Source organism: Pelodiscus sinensis, chromosome 15, assembly GCF_052426305.1.
Source record: "Pelodiscus sinensis isolate ZL-2025 chromosome 15, ASM5242630v1, whole genome shotgun sequence".
Taxonomy (NCBI): domain Eukaryota; kingdom Metazoa; phylum Chordata; order Testudines; family Trionychidae; genus Pelodiscus; species Pelodiscus sinensis.
The window spans coordinates 4432773-4451339 of NC_143066.1; the positions used below are offsets into that span (position 1 = coordinate 4432773).

At 59.4% G+C, this 18567-nt stretch overlaps 1 protein-coding gene across 1 annotated transcript in view; it reads left to right on the forward strand.

Moving 5' to 3' along the window:
• SBK1 (SH3 domain binding kinase 1) overlaps nucleotides 1-18567 on the forward strand; it is a 49446-nt gene that overhangs the window by 1977 nt on the left and 28902 nt on the right. The gene's annotated exons all lie outside the window — the stretch shown is intronic.

The following is an 18567-nucleotide window of genomic DNA, read 5'->3' on the forward strand; positions in this document are numbered from 1 at the left end:
CACAGGGAGCCGTGCGGGCGAGCGCCGTCCCGTCCCTGTTCAGGCCCGGATCCTGGGGCCTCCCTGGCCAAGGGGCATGGAGAGGTGCTGAGCCTCAACCCAGGGATGTAGCCGCTTCTCCCGCCATTCGCAGCGCCCAGGCAGACGGGCCTGAGACCAGGGGAGGGGCTCTGACCTCTGGCCAGCCCCCTCCCCTCCATGCAGCCCCCAGCCGTCTTACCCGGGAGCCTCCATGCCAGCCTGTCGATGAGACCCCACCCTTTCCCCTCCTCCACGCTGAAGCCCACCCGCGTGGGGACCGGTCCTCTCCCCACAGGCAGCCCCTGCAAACCGCCCCCCGGACTGTGGCACGAAGCTCTGCTCAGGGGCTCCTCTGCCCTGGAAGGTCCTGGCCCCCGACAGGGCCGGGTCGGCCGGGGGGATGAGCAGCGTGGCGCCAGCTTGCAGGGGAGTTTCCCAGGGCGCTGTGGGCGCCTCTTACGTGCCAGGCTGCGTGTTCTCCACCCAGCACTGGCCTGGCTTCCCCAGGCTTGGGGCTGGCGGTGGGTTTACGGGGTGGGGGCAAGGGGAAATGCAGCCTCCTCCGAGCAGGCCCTGCTCCCCCTCACTGGGGCGAGGGGAGGAGAGCCCCGGCTGGAGGCGGCGAAGGTGAGGAATGGAAACAAAGCTGGGGGCTGAGTAATGCCCCTGCAGGGGGTCGGGGTCAGGGCTCAGGAGAGGGCTGCCCTGGCCGGGCGGTGCTGAGGGGCCGGGAAGCAGGGCCACTGGTGGCGGAAGAAGGCCCTGCCAGTCCTCAGCCTGCGTGGGTTGTTGGCCACCAGGGCTCACAGGGGACCTGCCCGTGAGGCCTGGTGCTGGGAGGTGCCAGGGGTTCCAGGGGGTTATTCTGCACACATGGCCTCTAACAATCAGGGCACCGGTTTCCAGGGCCTATGTGAGACCCCAAGGCACTGAGTGGCCGCAGTGCCCGGTGACCTCAGAGGGAGACTGGGGGGTTGAGATCCAGCCTCCCCCCCAAAACAAGCACCAGGCTGAGCCATCCCAGAGTCCACCCAGCCCCCACTGGAGTGAGCTGCCCTCCCCCAGCCCGGTCTAGGGTTGCCAGATGGTTGAACCAAAACTACTGAAACCCCTTCCCCACAAAAAAAAACCACCAGAGAAAAAATTCTGTTGAGGAAAAAAAAAGGGGAGGGGAGACCAAAGTTATTAAGCAAAAAAAAAAAAAAAGTTAAATAATAAAACAGCATTAAAACAGCATGGCCCCTTTCAGAGTGAGTGCAGAGTTAGAACAGGGATAGGAACAGGGAGCGGTTGAGCACTAAGACCCAGGGAAGACATTGCTTCCGCTTGGTCTTTAAGCTTTTTGCCACTTTGTGTTTTTGTTCTTGTTCAAGCCAGAACTTAGCTTCCCCGCGGAACCAGATGAGCTTGGAGTCCATGGGCGAAGGGCTGGGGGTGTCAGGGCTTGGGGCGGGGGGAGGCCGAGTGCTAGGGTTTTCAGGTGGTCAGTATTTTTGCCTCCTGGCTGGGAAAAAAAATCAGAAAATATCAGACATTTTAGGTGTCCGGTATTTTCTGAATTTTTTTACTGACAGGAGGCGAAAATACTGGACTGTCTGGGTCAATACCGGCCACCTGGCAACCCTAGCCCGGTCAGGAGCAAAGCGACAGCAATGGTTAGCGTGACCCCTCTGCCCGGGCCCCGCCCTGCCCGCTGCGTTCCTGTTCCGTCTCTGGGCGCAGCGGCCCCGGCCCACGTGGCAAAGCCAGGAGCTACTCTGGGCGGATGCCCGTGGCAAGGAGAGCAGCCTCTGGCCCTGCTCGTGCAGGCGGCGACAAGCGGGGGGCGGAAGGACCCGGTGCTGCTCTCGGGGCTCCGCGGTTCCCACAGAGCCGGGGGAAGGAGAGCAGGCAGGCGGCGGTGAACTCCGGAGCTCCCTGGCCTGGCAGAGCTAGTCCAGGGGGCAGGGGTGTCCCCTGAGAGCAGGCCCTGGGCTTGAGGTATCCCTGTGCCGGAGGCCCCAGGCCTCCCCTCCCTTGTGCTCTCACTGCTTTGGGAACGGTTCTCCCCTCCTGCCAAGCCACGTGTCCCAGCCCCCTGCGCCCCAATGAGGAGCCAGATGGCAGGGCTGCGAGGTGCGAACGCAGGCAGCTGCCTTCCCCGCGTGGCTCCTCCCCGGCGCAGGACCAGGTGTAGGGGGGCTGCCTCTCGCTGCCATTTCCCGTTAGCCTCCCCCCAGCCTGCCTGCTCCTCCCCACAGGGGCCTGATCCGAGGGGCAGCTCCAGTGTGAGGGGGAAGCAGAGTGTGTGGGGGGGGCTGCTTCCTTTTATTTTCATCATCATTTTGCTGCTCCATTTCCTTGGGCTCTTGGCTGACCCCTCCCTCCCCCCCCCCACACACAAAGGAGACTTTGTCCCCGGGATATTGGGGAGCTATTGGCACAGGCAGGAATCGGGCCCTTCCCCCCACACCCTGCTCCGCCAGTGCCCCTCAGTCCTGACACAGCCCCTGGCCACTCCCATCCTGCCCTCCCCGCCCGTCACTCGGCCGCCCCTGCCTAGCGATCCAGCATCTCTGCCCATCTCCAGGGCCTCAGGGCGCAGCTGGCCCCTTCCTGGGGATTCACGTTCAGGCACTGGCCAGCTGCCACACTGGAAAAGTGTCGGAGAGGCACAGCTGGGGCCAGGCCCCACTGCTCCTCCAAGCACAGGGAGGACATGTGGGGCGCACAGGGGCCGGTGGGGCGGATCCCTCCCCTGCCATGGCCCGGCTGCTCAGAGCAGGCCCTGGTCTCTGGGCTTGGAGGCCAGCGCTGCCCAGGAGGACTCGGGCCATGGGAGGGGCTGGGTGAGGCAGGGTCCCCGGCAGGCATTGAGGAGCTGAGCTGGGCGTTTCTACTTTCAGGGCCCTGCCCGTCTCAGCACCCCAGGGCCACACTCAGCAGAACAGGCCCTGCTCCCCTCAAGGCGGCGAGGCCTAAAATGAGAGCGGCCGGCCGTGCCTGGGGACGGGAGAGCCGACGCCTGCCAGCCACCCGGCCCCGGCTCCCCGCCTGCACGGATGGCATGGAAGGCGAGCCTGCTCGCCGGAGCCAGGACCCCATCCACCCCATCCGCCTCCCACGGGCCGGGGGCCAAGCTGCGGAGGAGGCTTCGCTTCTTGGGGAGGTGTGTGTGAAATTCCTCACCAACGGGGGGTTTTAAAAAGCCCCCCGGCCGCCCCTTCCCCCATGAGCCCCGAGTGCCTCCATCCTTTCCCCAATCCTGCCCCCGCCCCGAGCATGTGCTCAGGGAAACCGGGGGAGGTCTTGCCCCCCCCTCAGGGAATTCGGGGAATTCCTATAGTGCAGGGGCAACATAGACAACCCTATATCCTCCATGTGTCTGTCCCCTGGGGTGGGGTAGGGAAGGGCAGGGGACTGGTTGGAGAAGGGGGCTGCCGTTAGCTAGAACAGCATCCAGGCTGCTCTAACTCACGCCCAGGGCTGGATCTGCCAGCGGAGCAGCCCAGAACCAGGGCGGTGGGCAGGTGGCACCCAGCCCCTGAGTCTAGGGCACAGACCTGCCTGAGCTCACGCAGCAGGTCAGTGACAGAGCCAGACACAGGCGTCCTGTCTCCCAGATACCACCATGATGGGCGCAGTATATGAACCAACTTCTTAAGTCCCTTGCAGTACCCACTAGACCCTGCTGTGCCCAGGGCCTCTTGCCCGCACCTTTAGTACCCCATGTGCTGCTGGCATCAAAGAGCCCTTTGCAGTAAAGGGCTCGGTATGCCAGCATGCCGCTCAGCCAGCGGCCTCCATACCAGGCAGACCCTCCCCGTCTGGGCAACTGCTGCCTTCCTGCACAGCCCCATCTCCCTCTGTGCACCAGGGAAGGGCCTGGCCCCCACCCTGCAGCCCGCTGTATTCTCCAGGCCTGGCCTGGCTGTAAGCAGCTTGTTGCAAACTCCTAGCAGCCGGAATCGAACCTGCGACCTCGGGAGGCTCGTGCAGGATCCGCTCAGCTGAGATAGTAGAGCAGATCAATTCACTCTCTGTAAGGGGTCTGGGTGCTATTGCATGGGACAGTGCACACCCCCAGGAGGCGTGTGGGTCATACCTGCTCCCTGGCCCAGGCAGAGCAGCATGTCCCCCCTCCCCCGGGCAGTGACAGCTTCTCTGAAGCAGGTGGCGATGGCAGAGGGCGGGAGGAGGGAGTCAGGGCGCCGGAGTTGGCTGCCTTCCCAGAATGTAATGACCGATGGCTCGGGTTGGCCCTGGGATCACCCCCCCACAACCTCTCCCACCTGGCAATGGTTTAAATTTCAACAGGCCGACGGAAGGGAAGCGGGGAGCAGCCAGGCAGCCGCCTCCCCCAGGTCACACCCAGACGGGAGCTGGCTTTCTGTCGCCACGCGCTGCAGGCGATAGGGTGCTGCAGGGAGAGTCGGCATCACTAGCCCCTGTGAGGAAACTGAGGCACCAAGCAGGGAGCGACTTGGCAAAGAGCCAGGCTCAGACGCCAGGAATTTGGAGCTCTCTGCGCTACCTGGGAAACCCCACCCCTTGCCGTGCAGGGCCTGAAGCTGAATTGCGGCGGGGCCGAGCGCGGGGGCCTTGCCTTGGGACTGGCTTCCGGGACAACATGGAGAGCCGCCCCACTGCTGCTACCGCAGTGCTAGGCCCCCTGGAGCTCTGGCCTGGGCCCCCCCGAGCGGCTACCCCCCAGCAGCAGTCAAGCTGGGTTTCCAGGGGAAAAGGAGGTTCAGGGCAGCAGAGGCTGGTGCTAGGGCAGGTAGCCTGTCACCTTCCAGACCGCTTGCTCCTTGGCTGTGGTTTTGCTCAGCAGTGGCAGGCCCAGCTGTTGGGGTGTCCCCTTTGTGCCCCTTTGGGCTCTGCACTGGGAGAGGGGCATTAGCCCGTGTCCTGCTGCCGGTGGGGGGGACCGCTCCAGCCCGGCTGGGCCCGCCCCTGCGGGATCTCGACGAATCAGTTCAGCATTGCGTGCGGCCGGTTAACGTTTTCACTGGGATTTCACATCCCCAGTCAGGCCGGTCGCTCCGAGCCCTGGCCGCCGTGCAGGCCCGTGGGGCAGCCGGGAAGCAGGGTTACTGCCCGGGGGTCGTTCAGTCCGTCCCCAGCGCTGGTCCGGACACTCAGAGCCCGTGTAATCGACAGGCAGCTCGGCGCAGCCCGGCCCCATTAGCTCTCCGCTTGATTCTGACAGCGTGGTAATTACGAGTCTCTTCCTCCCCCCTCCCGCGTGGCATTATTTACAGCTGCCTCGGCGCCGTGGGGCTGGGTGCTCGCGTTCGCCCAGCCTTGCGTCATCTCCCCGGAGATCTGGGCCTGATTTATCACAGCAACAACGGAGTCTTCTTCCACTGGGCCTTGTTTACAGCCCCCCGGCCGTTCGCCATCCCCGCCTGCGGTCTGCTGCAGCCGGCCCCCTGTCCGCTCACCCGCCGAGACCCCGCTGCGGGACTGGCCCAGCGCAGGAACCTGTGGGATTCCTTCCTTCAGCACAGATCCCATTTGTGCCACCTTGATGGCCGTCCGGCCGGCTGTTTGTGTAGGACCCGGCCCGGCGTCGCTCTGGGAGGAGGCAGGGGCCACGGTTGGGAGGGCAGGTTATGGGAGAAGCGGCCTTGTGGGATCACTCCCTGGCTCAGGCCGGCCTCCGAGCCTTCCTGGCTAAACGAGGCGGCTCCCTTGGACTCAGGTTACAGGCGTAACCGACCGGCGTGGTGCTTGGAGCTGGCCCCAGCCCAAAGAACATGGTGTGATGGTCTGAGCCGGGGGAGGAGAAGACAGCCCGACAGCCACACGTTACCGCCGGTAACCCGGCCTGCGCTGTGTACCGTCCCGGAGAAAGGCGGGAGGGGCTGGCCGGGGTTATCGAATGGTGCCTGTTGGCTCCTGGCTCTCGTTTCTCTTTCCCCCGCTCGCGGTGCCTTTCTAGAAGCTCAGGCAGATCACGCCCCAGAAGGGTAGTTAGCTCCAGGGAAAGGCAGGTGATGGGCAGCTCTTCAGCCTCACGCCCGCCAATTATTCGTAGCACAGATTTCCTCAGCCCGAGGCGTGGCCCTTCCAGGGCTGGTCTCTGGCGTGGCCTGGCTAGTAACGGGGCTAACATGGGCTCCTGCTGGACACAGGCCCCCGAGACCTGGGAGAAAGCCACCATCCAGGCCACGCTCAGCCGCCGGACGTAAATGGCTTTCAGCGGTACCTGCCGGGGCTGGAGACAAACGGCTCCGTAGCCTGGCTGAGCGGAGCGGCCCTTTCAGATCTAGCAGAGGTAGAGGAGCTGGCCTGACTCCTCCTCCTCCCCCCCCCGTTAGCCCGTTACCATCATCGGGGCCTTGACCGTGTTTCTAACTGAGCTGAAAAGGAGCCGCTTGGCTCCGGCCCTGTGCCCGTCCCCAGCGCCATCCCCACTGCCCTCCTGGCTCTGCCGCTACTTTCTGTCCCGCGAGCGGCCGAGAGGAAGATCGGAGAGGACCCAGGCGGCCACTGCGAGGCCCGGTGAACTGGAGGGGATTTAGCTGGTGCGTTGGGCTGCTCCCGACACCACGATCCCCGGAGCTTTTCCCTGCCCTGGGATAGGGTCGCCAGGTGTCCAGTTTTGATCCGGACAGTCCAGTATTGGAGCTTTTTGTTTGGGAAACAAATTGAGACAATAGAACGGAGACAATAGAACGGAGACAATAGAACGGAGACAATAGAACTGTCGGGTGTTTTCTAACTCAGAGGGGAGGTCGATTGTGATGTCGTAGCAAGTGTGTCCGGTATTTTTGTTGAAACCATCTGACAACCGTACCCAGGGGCATGTCCCACCTGGCTGTTTAGTGAGGTGCAAGCTCACACGCCATCGCATGCGGGCGGGACCGGGCGGTCAGGCCAGGCAGGGGGCAGGAGGTTTCGGGGAGGGCCTCCTGCTTTCTTTACTCTTGGCTCATCCCTGTAAAGCAAGGGCGGGGAACCAGATGTGGCCCCCGGCTTGCCTGGATCTTGCCCCTGAGTCTCGGGGCTCGCCCTCCCAGCACTGAGGGGCCCGCACTGGCGCTCCAGCCCGCCCGCCACCCCTCTGCAGCTCGCTTGTGCGCGGCCCCGATTGATTTTTCTGTGGGTCGGTGCCGCCAACCCAAAAAAGGTTCCCCAGCCCTGTGGGTAAAGGGACGGTTCCCGGGTTCCTAGGCCAGCTGCGAGGAAACCGGCCGGGAAGGGGGCAGATGGCCCTGCAGCTAAGGCCCAAGGAGACAGGAGTGCTCCTTTCATGGCCCTGCCGCTCAGTCACGCTGTGACCATCCTCTCCGTGGGGGGGGGCTTTCGCGAGGGCCGGACCACGTGCGACCCAGCAGCAGCTGACACGTGGGCTGGGGATCCAAAAGGGCGAGGCACGGAGTGGCCCTGGCGTCTCCCTTCCTGCTGGACCAGCTCTCCGAACACACCAAGCCCCGGGCCTGCCCCGGCTGGAGGGCAGGAGGTTTTGTGTTGACTCGAAGGGATGCTGCAGACGCAGGAGGTGCAGAGCTCAGGAGATCCAGGCACACTGCCGGCAACGGGAGAGGCTGGGCGCTGGGCAGCGCAGGCCGAGAAGCAGAAAGACCCTCCCCACAGTCCCCTCCCACACCAGAGCTGGGGGGCCCCAGCTAGCAGATTTGGTGGGCTCCGGCCAGCAGTGGGGCAGCAGGAGGGCTGGAGCGCCAGTGCGGTCTCCCCAATGCCGGGGGGATGGAGCGCTGAGCCTCGGGAGCTGGATCCAGGCAAGCTGGGGGCCACATCTGACCCTGGGGCTCTCTACCCCCGAGAGGAAGGAACGAGCCCTGCGGGGAGCGGGTACGAAGGGGCCGGGGGCCGGGGGGGGGGCTGGGCCCGGCAGGGAGCACAAGGCCGCGGCGCTTTCCCCCACAGCCGGGAAGGTGTAAGCGCGGGGCTATTTCTGGGCTGTGAAGTGACACTTCCCGCCTGTTGAAGCAAAACACCGCTTGCGAGCAGGGCTGGAAGTGAAGTTCGGCGGCGGGATCGGAGAAAGCAGCTGCCACCGAGCCCGCGGGGCCGGGTGACTCACCATCGGCGGGACCAGCTCTCCGCTCCGCTGCCAAGAACTCCCGCACCCCACCCACCCTCCAAGCACAGCCGGGGGGTCCTGTTCTAACGGCCGGCACGGAAACCACCGGCAGTCGGCCTCAGGGCTGAATGGGCGCAGCTCCGCGCTCTCTCGGGGCTAGCGGGGCAGGCTGCCTGCAGACTCAGGCCTGGCCTGCACGGACACGTTATGACAGTCGCTACATCAGCCAGCGGTGCGGAAAGCTGCCCCGGCCCCCAGCGTCGGCACCGCCATGGCGACAGAAAGGAACCACACAGGGAGGCCCCTGCCCCAGAGGAAAGGCCTTGTCGCTGCAGGCTCCCCTACACCCGGGGGATCTGCAGGGATAGCCTCCCCCGTGCAGCAAAGGGGCATCACCCTCACGTCACACCCGCCTCTTCGCCCCCCCAGCGCGCCCGGCCCTCCCCACCCTGCCACTCATCCAGAGGAGGCTCCCTTCTGTGGGGCTCCGAGTTATCAACCCTCAGCCAGAGTCCAGACTCCTCTTCGTCCGGCTCCCCGGGACTTCCTCTCCCCCATCAGCTGCCTCAGGGCTACCTGTGAGGCACCCAGCAGGCAAGCCCTGGGGACCGGCTAGCCTCCCTCAAGGAGCGCCTCCCTTGGCCGAGCTCCGGCAGCCTCTTCCCTGGCCCCAGTGCTCAGGAGCCAACGAGCTGCCAAGATGGGCTTGTCCTCTCTTAGAGGGGCCGGCCGCCCCATTTGGAACCAGCTGGGCCTGGCTCCGTCTGACCCAAGAGCCTCCTGGCCGCAGGGCTGGGTCACAGTGGGTCACGCCAGTGCCACAAACTGCAGCCCCACGTGCCCAGGAACCCCCGGCCCCGACTGCCCACCGCCTGTAGGGCAGCCCCTGTCACAGAAGGGCTAAGTCCCTTCAGGCCCCTATGCAGGGGGATGCAAAGGGTGCGAACGCACCCCCCCCCCCGGTCCTCCTAGTACGCGTGAGGCTGGGGGCGGCGCATTGCCCCAGCCTCCCTGCCCCGTGCTCCAGTCGGCTGGGAGAAGGCTGGGGCTGATTCCCCCCCCCACCCCGCAAGAGCAAGGCCAGGGGCGGGGCTGAGCCGCAGGGGTGGGGTAGCCACAAGCCCCTCCCATAACTTGCACCCCCTTCTCCCGGAAATTCCTGCGTATGGGCCTGCCCTTGGCTCTTAGCAGTCCAAGGCTCTGCTGGCAGATAGAGGGTTGTGGGTGGGCAGGTCTGACCCCTCCTTCCGAGCTCCGGGGAGCCCATAAGCATCTGGTCAGGGGAACACCCCGGCTTTTGCGCCTGGCACCCGTGCGCTGGCTGGGCGGCCAGGCTGCGAACACAAGGCCACCCTGCTGCATGGCAGGACGCAGGACGCCCACTAGAGGGCGCTTCAACCCCAAATTCCCACAACCCGGGGAGTTGCTGGTGTGGATGCACTGGGATGTACCAACAGGCAGTCCTGTAGCACCTTAGAAACTAACCCAAATCTGTCGCTAGCACCGTGAGATCTGGTGGGCAATCCCATTCCGGGCACGTCCCACTGACCTGCCAGCCAACCCCTGGCCTGGCTTTAAGCAATGAGGAGAGGACGCCGCCTGCGGAATTTGGTGGTGCTGGCTCTTACCCCTTAGATCTTGCGCAAACAGCCAGCCTGCCTCTCTCGAGCAGATAGTAGGTCTGTTTAGCTCCAGGCTCCCAGGTCTGATCCCCGCTGCTGACACCTGGGCGTGGGTCAGTGTCACACGTGGTTTCTGATGTCCGGGCTCAGTTACCTCTTGGGAAATTCCCTCTGAACATTTCCACTCAGCTCCAGTTGAGGTTCCTGGCTCTGCCCTCAGGACCCAAATGGCTCCTGCTGGCCTTTCCCTTGGGGTCTTTCCCAGCGGTGACAGTAACTTCAACTTTCTCACAGGGACTGTCCTATTGCGGCCTGGGCCCCTGCTGGCTCTTTGAGTAGCTCCCTGCTCTGGCTTTTGCCGCAGCTCAGCCAGCTCTTGCCAGAGCTGGGCACCAGGGCGTCCCCCGCTGACTGTCACCCCGGCCTTTCCTCTGCCATGCGTTTCCCTCCTCCTCGGTTTAATTTGTACCGCCTCGGCCAGCTCCCTTCCCAGCATGCTCCACTCCTGCTCTGTGGCCATCTCTGTCCAGTCCAGATCACGCATTTCCCCTCCAGCTGGGGCGGAAATGTCACCGCACGGTAGCATTTTAGCTCCTGTCACTCAATGAAATTGATCAGCCTCTAGGTTCTGCCCATAGTGTGGCTGGAACCCCGATCAAAGTTTCAAGCACCCTTCTGCTAGTGTGCTCCTGAACTACCAGCAGCCAGCATCACTGACCTGGGCCAGGAGTCCCTTAGTAATTTCAGCCAGGAGAGCTTTGAGAGATGGATCTAGAGTCTGGGTTTTATAAAGCGGTTTGGGTGAAGTCTCCCACTGTGTTAGGTGGCCGACGTGTCTGAAACAGCTCTGGAGAAATGAGCCGGCCCCTTCCATCTCGTTGATCTTAATTAGCTCATGTCTGTAAAACACTGGGAAGATGGAGTGCTCCATGCGAATGCTGAGTGCGGGTATTATTATTATTATTCAATCTCTACGCGACCCACATGCCCGCTCCAGCGCAAAGTATATTTTGCAGGCTGACAGCCGCAGCTGCTGCGCAAGAGCTGCTCAGGGGAGAAATTGTTAGCTGGTCAGAGCTGAGCTCCGGTTTAATTGCTCTAAATGAAGCGCTTGGATCTGCAACCAAGTATTAGCCACTTCCTGGAAAGATTCTGGTGCAGCCTACAAGGCCTTTGTCTGTCACGAGTCAGAAGGGGAGCATGCCACTCAGGCGGTTATCCAGCCAGAGAGACAGTGGGCTGGAGATGTGGGTGCAGAGGATTCACTCTCGTAAATGAAACCATTGGTCTGGTAGACTCGGGCTCCTGCCTCTCACCTTGATAACTGGGCAGCTAGCTGGGCACATGCTTGGCTTTTTTTGCCATCCTCTGTGCAGGGGAAAGATACTCTCTTGACCTCGATGGGGAAGAGTTTATGGCGATGATTGCTCTCATCCGGATCCTTGCTGTGGTCAATGTTCCTGCTAATTTTTCATGTGTGGAATAAATTTTGTTGTATGCACAGAGGCATATGCAGATGTGCACCACCCGTATAAACACATGCTGCCGGCTGTGGGTGCTCTGCTAATCTGCTGGGCGACACCTGAATTTCTCCTGGGTGGCCACTGAAGCGCATGGCTTACAGGGAACACCAATATCGCATGAACCTAAATCAAGGCCTCCTAGAGTTCCATGCTGGACATGCCTCGTAAAGATCACTGCAGGCCCTGCATAGCTCATCGTCTGAGTCAGAGGTGGGCAACCTATGGCCCATGGAGCCCCTGCCTGCCCTCGCCCTCACACGCCCCACTACTGCCCCTGTTGGCAGCTGTTCCACTCTGGGAGGGAGGAAGAGGAGCGGGATGGAGTGCGTAAAGTGCTGGGAGGGAGGGGGAGGAGCAGGTACGTGTGGGGCTCCGGTGCCCCAGTGCGTGAGAGATGCGTGGGGCAGGGAGTCCGATAGGAGGGTTGCGATTGCTGCAGCCCACTGCGGTGACCGGGGGCCACTCATGTGGCCCATGGCTGTTCCTGGCTGCCCATCGATGCTCTGCATAGAGATAAGGCTCAGAAAAATCACAGCTTCCCAAGGTCACCCAAGAAGTGTGGTTCCCCCCCGTGGCAAGATGAGCTTTGAGTCAGCTGGAGCCTCTGAGCCAAAGGAGCAGGCCAGGCCAGCCAGTAGCTGTTCCTTTGGCTTGAACAGCAGAGGACTGTGCTCGGAGATGCAGGTTCAGTCTCTGCAGAGAACATACCTTGAGGCATTGCCACACAGTGCCTAGGGACCCGCAGCAACGAGGGGCATGGCCAGAGATTTGAGTCAGTGTCCCGATCCCTATGGGACAACCGGAGCCACCCCCATTTCCCCAAGGAGCTCCAAAGAGACATGGAAGAAGCACCACCCTGGAGGAGCAAAAATCAGGGCCTAAAGTCTGCCCTCCCCCTGCAATGAGGCCGGGGGGGGGGGGTGAGAATGGCTAAGTGGGGGGAATGGGTCTGTCAGGCGTCCTCTGCAAGGCCAGGCTCCTTTCATGTTACGCTAACCCACCCGCTCTGAGTCCAGACCGTCTCCTCCACCCCCGGTCACCAGCAACTCTGATGTTCTCCCGGTCCATGCCTCTCGGCCCAGCTCCATCCTGGCAGAACAACATGATGAGAGAGCTTGGCGATAGCTCCTCCATAGCAGGGACACTGTCCAGAGTGTGTTCTTCCCCTACCTGCTCTCTCCCCCACCCCCGGCCCCAGCTTGGGACACAAGCTTTCCCATGGGGGGGACCGTGCTCAGTGCAGGAAGTTACAGGAGGTCGCTCCTTCCAGCTCTCACCTCATTCCGGGTTAGTGTATCTGTTGCAAGTCCATTGCGTGTGCTGGGCCATAAAAATCCCTGCCCACCCCGAGCTGCTATCCTGTGCTCCATTCAAATGCAACCTGTTATGCAGACACACACACACACACAGCGCTCTCTCTCTCAGAGACCTTACTTTTGTTCTTTCTTGATTTGTTCTCTTAATACAGAAGTCATTTGGCTGGAGAGGTGATGGTGGCTCTTTGCACATGGGAAACACCACAATTGGCTGTAATGGGGGTCAGCCTTCCCCTCACACGAGTACAGGTCCCTGCACTGCCTTTCGGCTACTCAGCCTTGCGTGCAATCACAAACCCCTTCCAGGGTACACCTCTAACAGGGGCCTCTCCCAGTACCCTCTGTTAATGTCCCTTTCCTCTCAGATTGGTTCCCCACTCAGGAGAGAGTGGTGCCCTCAGGACTCCTCCTCCTGGACAGGGTTTCTTGCTCCTAGCTCAGGGCTTTACCTCTGCTCATCATTCTCAACAGCTCTCCACTGGGCACTGTCCCTGGCTCCGCCTGCCTGCCTGCCAGCCACCCCCCGACCTTCTCCCTTCCACATCTCGGCTGCAATTGAGTTGCCTTTAGTCCTGCAGCTCCTCTTATATAGTCCCTCCTGGCCCCTGATTGGCTGGTTTCCTCCAAGCCACTCTAGCCTCCTGGAGGCCTTCTCTATGGCCCTATTGAAAAAAGCCTGAAAAACTGAGCAAGTATGAAACGGTGGAGATTTTTCAGAGGAATCAATGGGATTGAATAGAGTAGCCTATTCCTGCTATAAAGTTCCCTAGGCTGTGACAAGGAAACCAGAGAGAAGTGATCACTCGCTACCCGGTTCAATAGGCAGGTCCACGAATGGCAGGCTGGTCTGGCGGTTAAAGAACAGGCATGGGGGTGGGATGCGGGTTCAGCCCTGGCTCTGTCACAGACTCTGGTCCATTGTAAGCGCCTCGGGGCCTGGCTAAGGGTCTGTACAGCACCTAGCACACAGGGGCCCTGATCTTCTTTGGGTCTTACAGTTGTGACTGTAATAGAAATAATAACAGAAGTGTCAGATCTGGATTCAGCCTCTTGGGTTCAAGTCCCTGAGCTGCTCTGTGCACCAACCGAGACTAGCGCCATGGGGCAGAGAGATTCACGGGAGAGACTTCCTGCAGGTGCTGGAGGGGGTCCCAGCATGGGAAAGTGGACGCCCCCAGAGCGGGAATGTGGGGAAGGAAAGAGAAACTCCCTCCTTCTCTTCTCCAGCCGCATCCTCCTCTCCTAGCCAGGCGGCTCCCCTTCACTCAGGAATGTGTCTGGTCATCCAGGCCTGCCACAGCGCCTAGAATAGTGAACGTTGTGGTTGGGAGATGGCTGAAGGGCCCGGTGACGAGAATGAAAAAGGAAACCTAATTTGCACCAGTCCACGTGCTGCGACCCATCTGCTTCATTATTCCCTGGAATTGGGGTGACAGCTGGGGGTCACAACACATGCCCCCAAAGCCTGAACACATCAGCAGATTTGAACACCAAGGACGTTCCCGATATCCCTACGGTGAAGTGCAGGATTTGTTATTGGTCCTTCTCTTGCTGAAACCATTCCAATCATCCGGTTAGGGAAGGAAACACCATGCACCCGGGGGAGCGGAGGGGGGGGGGGGGGGCTGCCATCAACCAATGGCCTGCAGCACCCCCTGGGGTGGGGCGCCACGTTTCAGCAATTCTGCCTCGCTCTCGTCCCCAGGACTTCAGTGGCGAGCTTGTCCTCCAGCCGGCCACACTGCAGTTCCGTCCCATTGTCCATGTCCCAGACAAAGCCATCGAAGGAATGCCAGTCAACAAGGCATCTTCAGCCCCTCCGGCTCCTCTTGTCCCTCCCAAGCCACCCTTAGCCCCTCCGGCTCCTCATCCATCCAGGCTTCTGCCGGGACTCTGGTCCATCGCGAGCACCCCAAACCAGACAAAATACTAACTAAGCAACTTGACCTGTCTCAGGCTTGAGCCTTCCATCCCACTCATGTTCCCCCAGTTCTCGACTCTTCTACTGACCGCCAGCCCACAAAGATCCTCCCTTTCTCCTGTCTCAAGACTCACTGCAGGAGCTAACCCCTCTCCTCTACATCTCTCCCACCTCTCCCTGCAGCTGGCTTCTCTTTGGTCCTTCCCAGAGAGAAGGAACTCCAGACCCCCTCATTCCTGGGTCTCCTCCACCCCACCACTCTCAGATCCTTCCTGAGCCGGACACGCCCTCCAGGTGTAGCAAGGTGGGGCTAATAGAGCTCTCGGGCCTTCTCCGGTGAGGAGGGGTTGATATAGCCTCACAACAGGGACTAACCACGTCACATGAGTAATGAATAGCACATAGCTGGCATGAAGCGTTTGTGGACAGTGCACGGCATGAAGACGACGGGTCCAACTTTTTCAGCAAATGCTTACAAAGAGCAGCCTCTCCAACAATGCGTTGCAAAACAAACTGCATTTTTAACAGCTGCCGTGCCTGACTCTCAGTTGGGTGGAATCACGCAGCTCAGAGAGCAACGCCAGTTTAAACCAGCTGAGGATCTGGCCCATTCTTTGTGAAGAACGGTTTGCCCCAATGTGTCAGTCATCCCCAGAATGATGGGGTGGGAAGGAGACATAAAAGGAAAGAGAGAACTTGTCTAGGCCTGGCTCAGGAATGAATACCTAGCTGCCTTTCCTCTAATCCTCTGTCTGCAGTGACAGGCAGAGTTTGCAGTACTACCTCTAGTTAAAACTGCCCTTATATAACCTTCTTGTCAGTAGTTTAATAACGTTGCCAAACTTCAGTTGTTTGGACTGAAATTTTCCAGGCTGGGCGTCAGCCTCAAGATGAATTTTCTTTCCAAGGTTCAGCTAAGACGTTCCGGCCACGTCTTAGAACAAAATTAGGGGGAAAGCTGTTCTTCTGCCATATTCAGATAAATCTTTCAGCTCTTTGGTTGAGAAGCTTACGAGGGAGAGTTGCCTTTCTGCCTTCCCTGTAAAAATCTGCCCGAATTTGGGCAAGTTATAACTCTTTGCAAAATCTCTCTTTGCATGTACTATGGAGGCTTCTCTGCAGAGTCTGTCTGCATTGAGTATGCTCCAGACCAAGGATGGTCCTCCTGGGGTCCAGGAGGTGGGTGGGCTGTATAAAGGACCCTCCCCTAGTCTAAGGGGAGGATCAACTGAGTCCAGGATGCCAAGTAATTACAGGGGCCAAATACAAAGAAGAACAGGGTAGGAGTGAAGGTCAAAGGGCTAAAACAAGGGAGTCAGATGGGGACACAAAGCAGAGAGCCCTGGACCATGCCCATTGCTCCTCAAAAGCATCGAGGGAGCAAATGGATGTCTCCCCCAGCCCAGGGATGGTGCTTGGGAGGTCTCTCCCTGTAGTTGCTACTGCAAGGTGCTGAGGGTGTTGTGGCACCAGAACTGGGAAACCATCTGTCTTGTATTTCTCCTACAAAATGTGTGTCTCTCCTTGTAGTCCTGATCCACAGACAAGATAACAGCCTGATACTGCAGCTGGTTATGCCTGGAGCTGACCTGGCAGAGGTCTGTTTGGTGGGTCTAAAAGTGATCATGCAATGAACCACGTGGGCGTGTCAATATCATTCTACACGAGGGCATTTGTTCCATTTGCTTTGTTAAAATCCTTGGAAATTGCACACATAGAACCTTACGGAAAAGCCACCAGTAAGGTGGCAAAGGCAAGCACTTACAAATTAGGAAATGCCAGAATGGCCCCTTGTGCGTATGCTTTATGCTACAGTCTTTTATACTATTTTTTCCACAGGACCCTGCCTCATTCAGAGCTCAGGGTGGGCTGTGAATGGAGCAGATCTAGGTAGTGCAGGAGGCTGCTGTCTGTAGGATTCCTGTTCCTTTGTTGCAGAAGTTGGAAGGTGTGTAGTGATTGTAGGCAGGAGCAGCAGGTTTGCAGAAATTTTGGTGGGTCCTAAAATGCCCCGAGCCTGCACTCCCCCCACTTAACTCAGCAGCACCACCTGCTCTGGGCTGGGTATTGGGGTGCAGGAAAGGGTGAGGGGTGCAGGCTCTGGGAGGGAGCATGATGTATGAGAGAGTGTGGGGGGATGCGGCTGGGGTGCCATGCTTACGTGGGGCGCCCCCCTCTGGCCGTGGCTCTTGGGGGCTGGGGGTCTCTTCACACTGTTGCCTGCCTGCTGTCCCCACATGCTCCCCCCTGGGGGGGCGGTGTCTCAGTGCACAGCTCCCCAGACTCTGCAGCAGGAGCAGCACACAGAGACCCCCCACCTCCACCCAGGGGCTGCAGGGACGTGCTGACAGCCACGCAGAGCAGGTGACTGGAAGCCGCTCTACCACCGCTGCACTGCTTCGCCCCCCCAGTACTCCAGCTGAGTCCTCATCAGAGCTGTGCAGGGCAGGACTGTTAGCTCCTGTGTTTTACATGCAACACTTCTGTTAATACCCTGCAGAACTGCTGTTGCAACTGCATCACACTGTGAACTCATATCCAATTTGTGTTGCACCATCAGGTCCAGGTCCTGATCCTTTCCAGCAGAACTCCTGCCTCGCTGGTTATCCCCCATTGCACAGCGGTGAAGCTGACTTTTCCTCCCCAAGTGGAGCTCTTTGCACTTGACTTTGTGGAATTTCATCTTGCTCAGACCAATTCTCCAATTTGTCAAGGTCGTTTTGAGTTTTAATCCTAGCGCGGGTCCCCCTCCCAGCTGGGTCTCATTTGCAAAAGTTCTAAGCATCCTCTCCACTCCATTATCCACATCATTAACAAATACATCGAATAGCACCAGACGCAGCACTGGCTCCTGCGGGATCCCATTAGATACGGCCTTCTGGTCTGATCACTACTCGTTGAGTACAGCCCAGTTGTGTACCCACCTCACATCAGTTTCATATAGGTGCCATTTCCCTGGTTTGCTTCTGAGGATGTCTGGTGGGACTGTGTCAGAAGCCTTACCAAAAGCGAAGAACTAGCTCCTCTACTTCCCCATCCACCAAGCCAGTAGCCCTGTCACAGAAGGAAGTTAGATTGGTTTAGCATGGTTTGTTCTTGACAAATCCATGCCGGCTTGTCTTTGTAACTCTGTTATCATTTGCTGCAGTATCTTCTCGGGTATCAATTTTCAGTTGATTGGTCTTTAAATCCCTGGGTTGTTTGTATTCCCTCTTTTAAAGCTAGATACTGCGTTTGCCCTTTTCCCAGGCCTCCAGGACTGCCCCCATTCTCCATGCATTCTCAAAGATGATTGCTAATGGTTCCACGATCGCTTCAGCCACTTCCTTAAATACTATAAGCTGAATTTCATCAGGTCCTGCTGACTTGAATACGTCTAACTTAGCTAGATATTTTTAAACCGTTTTTTCCCTGCTTTGGTTTGTGTTCCTGCCCCTTATTGCAAATGTTGTTTTGAGTATCTGGTCACCATAAACCCTCTTACTGAAAACGAAAGCCAAATAAACATTAACTACCTCAGCCTTGTAAAAGTTGGAAGTTATTGCTTGCCTTCCTTCCTACATGCAAGACCTACACCTACCTTCCTTTCTTTCCCTGGTCCTCATGTATGTAAATAACCTTTTCTTATTGCGCTTGTTATCCTGGGCCAGGTGTAACTCATGTTGGGCCTTGGGCCTTCTGACTTTGTCTGCATGCGCTTGTGCTGTTCTTCTGTACGCCGCAGTAGCGATTCCTCTTTGTTTCCACTTTGTGTGGGGTTCCTTTTTGAGTAACTGCCACCAACGGGGGAGTGGGGAGGGGGTGGGGGGCAGAGAGGACAGCTGCTCTCAGAACCGGCTATTTAAAAAGTCCGGGGGCTCCTGGCTGTCATGCTGCTACTGAAGCTGTGGCAGCAGCTAGAACCCCGGGCCCTTTAAAACAACACCAGGCACCCGGAAGGACTGGCTGCCCTTGTGTGAGAGGTGTATGGAAGTGTGTGTGTGGGCAGGGAGGGGAGGAAGTAGGTGTGTGTGTGTGTGTCATCCTCCCTTGTTTGAGAGATGTATGGAGGTGTGTGTGTGTCTCTGTGTGTGTCCCCTCACCCTGTGGAGGGAGGGAGATAGGTGTGTGCTCACCCCCCTTGTGTGAG